We start from the raw sequence: 6,177 nt of genomic DNA on the forward strand, positions 1-6,177 counted from the left end.
GACGCCATCCTAAGCATGAGCATCCCACTTATGCGTCTGCTCATGCAAACTTTGACGCACCTTAAGGAGCAGGCTTCTGCAGTCAATGTTGATGAGGAGGAAGAGGAGGAGGGAATCCTTGATGACATTCAGCCTTTGTCTGCTCAGGGACCTCTCCTGGACGAGGTGGAGGAAGAAGAGGAGGAGGAGGATGATGATGGGGATGATTACTTAGGGGAGGAGGATGCATCTCGTGGGGCAAGTGAAAATGTTGGCGTGGCAAGGTCTGGTACAGGGTTTGTGCGTGACTGGAGGGATGTGGATTTGCCAGAAAGTGCTCCTCCACCCAGCACTCGCAGTGCATCATTGACACCGGGAACATTGGCCCACATGTCAGATTATGCCTTGCGGATCCTAAAAAGGGACCCCCGCATTGCCAAAATGATGAACGATGACGACTACTGGTTGGCCAGCATCCTGGATCCACGCTATAAAGGCAAATTACAAAACATCATGCCACAGGAGAACCTTGACCTAATATTGGCTAATAAACAAGCAACTCTGGTAAATCGGTTGCTTGAGGCATTCCCAGCACACAGCAGCGGTGATGGTTCTCACACGAGCTGTACGGGCCGGAGGCAGCTTGGCAGAGGTGTTGGTGGTGCACACAGCAGAAGTGGCGTTGGAGACAGGGGTTTCATGACAATGTTGTGGACTGATTTTTCAAATACCGCTCACACAACTGGTAATACTGCATCGATGGAAAGTGACAGGAGACAGCAGTTGTCAACCATGGTTACAAACTACTTTTCCTCCCATATCGATGTTCTCCCACACAGGTCATTCCCCTTTGACTATTGGGCCGCTAAACTGGACACCTGGCCTGAATTGGCCCAATATGCCTTACAGGAGCTCGCTTGCCCAGCTGCAAGTGTGCTATCGGAAAGAGTCTTCAGTGCAGCTGGATCAATCCTGACAGAAAAAAGGACCCGTCTGTCAACCCAAAATGTGGATGATCTAACCTTCATTAAAATGAACCATGCATTGGTTTCCAAGGATTTTGTCCCACCTTCCCCTGATGACACATAGGGTGACAGAAAAATGGCTTGCTTTGGTCCACCTCTTCCTGGGACTTGACCTATTTCGCCTTTTGCATCAGCTGAATGTCCAACATCAACATATGCCACTTTCTAAAACTCCCTAACTGTGCTGCCTCCCCCCCCATGGCCGGGGTCACCACCTTGCGCACGACACCGTGCGAGTGCCGTTGCCCTGGACAGGTGGGTAGGCCGACTCTTGGGCGCGGGCACTGGCACAGGGTCCCTCATAGTGCAATCAAGTGTCTCTGACGGTGGTGGTGCACACCCGCCGTCAGACACACCGCTGTACTATGAGGGGCCCAGTGCCAGTACCGACGCCCACGAGTGGGCCCCCCTTGCTTGGGCAGGGCCCCAGCATTTGCAATCTTTACCTGTCCCTGCTCCTCCGCTGTGTAATCTGGGCCGTCAAATCCATACTGTGCCTGACACCGTCTGAGCCTGCCTCCTGAGACATATATTTTGAATGTGTACGCTATCCATACATGTTATCTGGGGATACGGTACCCTTTCTAACCTTTGTGCAATCACGTGCAATCCATACTGGGCCTAACACCGTCTGAGCCTGCCTCCTGAGACATATATTTTGAATGTGTACGCTATCCATACATGTTATCTGGGGATATGGTACCCTTTCTAACCTTTGTGCAATCACGTGCAATCCATACTGGGCCTAACACCGTCTGAGCCTGCCTCCTGAGACATATATTTTGAATGTGTACGCTATCCATACATGTTATCCGGGGATACGGTACCCTTTCTAACCTTTGTGCAATCACGTGCAATCCATACTGGGCCTAACACCGTCTGAGCCTGCCTCCTGAGACACATATTTTGAATGTGTACGCTATCCATACATGTTATCTGGGGATACGGTACCCTTTCTAACCTTTGTGCAATCACGTGCAATCCATACTGGGCCTAACACTGTCTGAGCCTGCCTCCTGAGACATATATTTTGAATGTGTACGCTATCCATACATGTTATCCGGGGATACGGTACCCTTTCTAACCTTTGTGCAATCACGTGCAATCCATACTGGGCCTAACACCGTCTGAGCCTGCCTCCTGAGACATATATTTTGAATGTGTACGCTATCCATACATGTTATCCGGGGATACGGTACCCTTTCTAACCTTTGTGCAATCACGTGTAACCCATACTGGGCGTGAGAACGGCTGGCGAGCTGTTAAGCAAGCTACAGCACCTGTGGTTTGCACACGTAAGTTTTTCATTTTTTCAGGAATGACGGTTAGGCCTAATTCCGGAACTGCAGTTGACCTGCACTTACTGGGAAATCATTGTTCGCGGGTAATAATTGTAATCAGTGATCCCCATCACTAACGTTGTTCAGCGGGTTATCTGCACCTGTAAGCGACAAACGCTGGCCTTTTCAGTGTAGCGCACATGCAGCCACGGACATGTAAGGGCATGACACACCAGTTATTGGCCAATCTCATGTTCCAGAGCCTCACGTGTCCCTCTAGTAAGCCGGACTCGGACCGCGGGGCATGACGGAGTCTCGTTCGTTAATGGAATTAAGCTTGCAATGTGTGCATCTGTTCTGTAGCTGGCATGGTTGAGGTTTCCCAGGTGGAGTCGAATTTAACCGTAGGCTCCACTCCTGGTGGTGCCCTTCTGGACATTCCTTTAAGGTTCAGCTTTGCAACCATACTGCCCACGTAAAACAAACACTTTGCCTTCATGAACGCTGTTTGGAGGGTCATGACTCGTGGGAATAACGCCGCCCAATCAGTTAACCTGCTAGAGAGATCCTTCGTTGCTCCCAAGCATGACATCACACTCCCTAGGAGGAAGGTAATGCCACTGTGGCGACCGTACTCCTGGGGGCGACACAAGTGCACTGATGCCCAGCCACTGCTCGATGAATCTGCTGGTACATTGACCCAGACCACTACATTCCCCTCACACGCTACACGGCCTGAATCTGACCCTGATGAAACTCAGGTTACCCTTCCCATATACAGTTCCATCTTACACGGTGACAAAGAGGAAGCTGCAGATGAAAGTGCAGGTTCGGCCCACCCGCCATCAGACACACCACCGTACTATCAGGGGCCCTGTGCCAGTGCCGTCGCCAACGAGTGGGCCCCCCCTGCTTGCTCAGGATCACAGTACTTGCAAAGTTGAAATACTGTGCAGTGAGATGGAAGATGGGGATGACGAGGAGTCCAGACTAGTACAGGGATTCCCTAGCGAGGAGACTTATTTGATTGTTTTCAATGTTGGGACAGCAATTTTTGGGGAGCACTATACTCTGGAGAATGATAGATGGGGCCCACCATACACTGGAACATTCCAAAGGTGGACATCAGACACTGGAGCAGCATTTACAGGGCCCATTATACACTAGAGCATTAGAAATGGGGCCCATTATGTTTGGAGCATTATTTGGGCCCATAAGACAGTGGAGCTTCATCCATGGGGACCAACATATACTGTAGCATTATGTGGAGCTCATCAAATACTGTTTCAAACATTATATGGGACCAATGATTCTGTATGGAGAAATAGATGGGCCTCGTCATGAGATGTAAAAAGTGAAGTATTTTTCATTGTACTATACCGCTATTTCTCTGCCGTATCGGAGCATGATCATTGATGAGTTGTGGTATGTGTTAAAGGGGCGCTCTTTCGCCCAGGGCACATGAAAACCTGCAGCCAGCCCTCCCCCCCCCCCCACAACTTTAGCCAAATAACCCCCATTTTTCAGTGCATAACTTGTATTATGAAGTTAATTAAGGTTGACAAGCTTAAGAAGAATTGATGCTTTTGGCATTCAAATGGGCACTGTAGGTGTGTTTCCTGTCCTCTCACTGCCGACTTTTATTCCCCATTGACTTAAATTGGGTTTCGTGACTACCCCGACTTTTCCCTATAATCGGACGATCTTGCTCGACCCGACTTTTGGAAAAGTCGGGTTTCACGAAACGAAACGCGACCCTAAAAAACCAAAAGTCGCTCAACTCTAATCCTAAGAGAGTGTCACTATCAAGGTGGGGATGAGATAAGTGCACCGTATTTACTGAGTATAAGATAAATCCATACATAGATATATGGAAACGGATTGTAGATCTATCACTGGATATCAGTGTATAAGGGGAATAGATCCTGTGCACTTATAGATGAATATCTTATATAATGAGAGGACACAGAGCAAAGGGTATAAATAGTGAGAGAATAAAGAGCTGACAGCGCATTACATCCCTGGGATACAGATAGGAGATATAAAGTGCAGCCAGTGCTATATGGGATATCCCAGGAATACAGCACAGCCCATATAGTGTAAAGGAGGAACCATCCTAACAAGAGATGGGGATTACAGATCCTACAGATGACATGCCGGGAGTGTACAGAGAAAGATGGCAGAGTCACCACTATTCCCTCTTACCGGCGTTTCGCCACGTCAGCTTCCTCAGAGGGTACGGATAAGTGTTTCCAACACACCAAGGTCCTGCACTAATCCAGGCAAGGGGAGTAACTCTGGGGTAAAGTGGGGGTGTTTCTAAAGGAATTTGGGCTGTTCCCCGGTCATATCTTCCCCAGTGAAGCAGGAGGATCAGGATGAAAACCTGTTGGTAAGACCAAGATGGATAATGCTGCATAGAGCCATCTGGTAGTGATCAATCAGGTAAAGTGATAGTGAGGGGGGTCCGGAAACAAAACAATGCAGGTGAAAAGGGCCAAATGTGACCCCACCAAGTGACCAGTGAGAGTGCAACTGTGCAACGGGTAAGAAAAGAGAATAAAAAGTGATATGGTAAAGATATAAAGAGAAAAGCAGCTTAATAACAGTGATGATAATAAAATCTATGGGAAATGTTTGTGGTGAAGTGTATACACTCCTAGAAATGTTTCCTCTACAATATAGAGATATAAATGATCAGTATTAGGACGTGTAACAAAGAGGAATCTGTTATTATATAGAGAGAATGTAACGAGCAATAAATGACGGGAATAATCGGGAATGAAATTGTTATTAATAATATAATGAGATCCCAGCACCTGACACTTCCCGGGATATATGGGCTTATATTAGAATCCCAATTACCAACTGGAAAGATAAAAACAAAGGGAAAAGGGCGGAACAAAAAACAAGCCCCAAACACCTCATAACCCACAATGTAAGGGCAGAAAAATACCGGAAAATATAAGTGTCTATTCACACTGCAATATTAGTCACCTGTGATCTGTGTCTCTCCCAGAAGAGAAGTCATCACAGCGTCATTCCCCGTAATAACCGTATAGAGGAGGAAATGATGGCGGAGAGAGCGTCCATTGTTAGAATAGTGGGGAGACACAGGTGGGATCCAATGCTCCTGACTGTCCGGATGTCTAGAGGATCGTCACCATCGGAGAGTAAAGTGCAGATCGGCGATCTTGTGACCGGTGTATTATGGGGAAATAAGAAACAAATAAGACACATTGAGATCAGAGAAAACTGTTCTATGTAATAAAGAGTGTAGAGAACGAATTCCACCAAACCCCCTATAGGAAAGGGGAGAAGCTGAGAACTTCATCTACACCATTGGGATGTCAGGGGTTTAATTGCCGGATCCATTTAGTCTCTAATTGTGACCAGATCTTTTCCCAGTCGCCCCCTATTGGTAACCAGGACCCTATCGGTGCCAGAGACACGGAGTAAGCTGGAATCACAGGTATGTGTTTTATAGTCAACTCCTCTAAATCAGAAGCCATGAACATAACGCGGAATTGACAAAACAAATAATTTCTAACTTTCCCTTTAAGTGGCAGAAAGACACAATTAACCCCTTCATGCTGCGGCCCATTTTCGTTTTTTGTTTCTGTTTTTTTCTTCCCAGAGCCATAACTCTTTATCTCTCTGGCCACATAGACATATGAGGCCTTGATGTTTGCGGGGCGAGTTGTACTTTTCAATGACTCCCTTAATTTTACCACATAGTGCACTCAAAAACGAGAGAAAAATTCCAAGTGCGGTGAAATCGAGAAAAAACAATTCTGACATTGTTTATTGTGAATTGTTTTTGTACATTTTGTGGTATAATTGACTGTGTAATATGATTCTCCTCATCACTATGATTACGGCAACACCGAACA

This window comes from Dendrobates tinctorius, unplaced genomic scaffold (assembly GCF_039654945.1).
Source record: "Dendrobates tinctorius isolate UK_male_01 unplaced genomic scaffold, ASM3965494v1 ptg000017l, whole genome shotgun sequence".
NCBI lineage: Eukaryota > Metazoa > Chordata > Amphibia > Anura > Dendrobatidae > Dendrobates > Dendrobates tinctorius.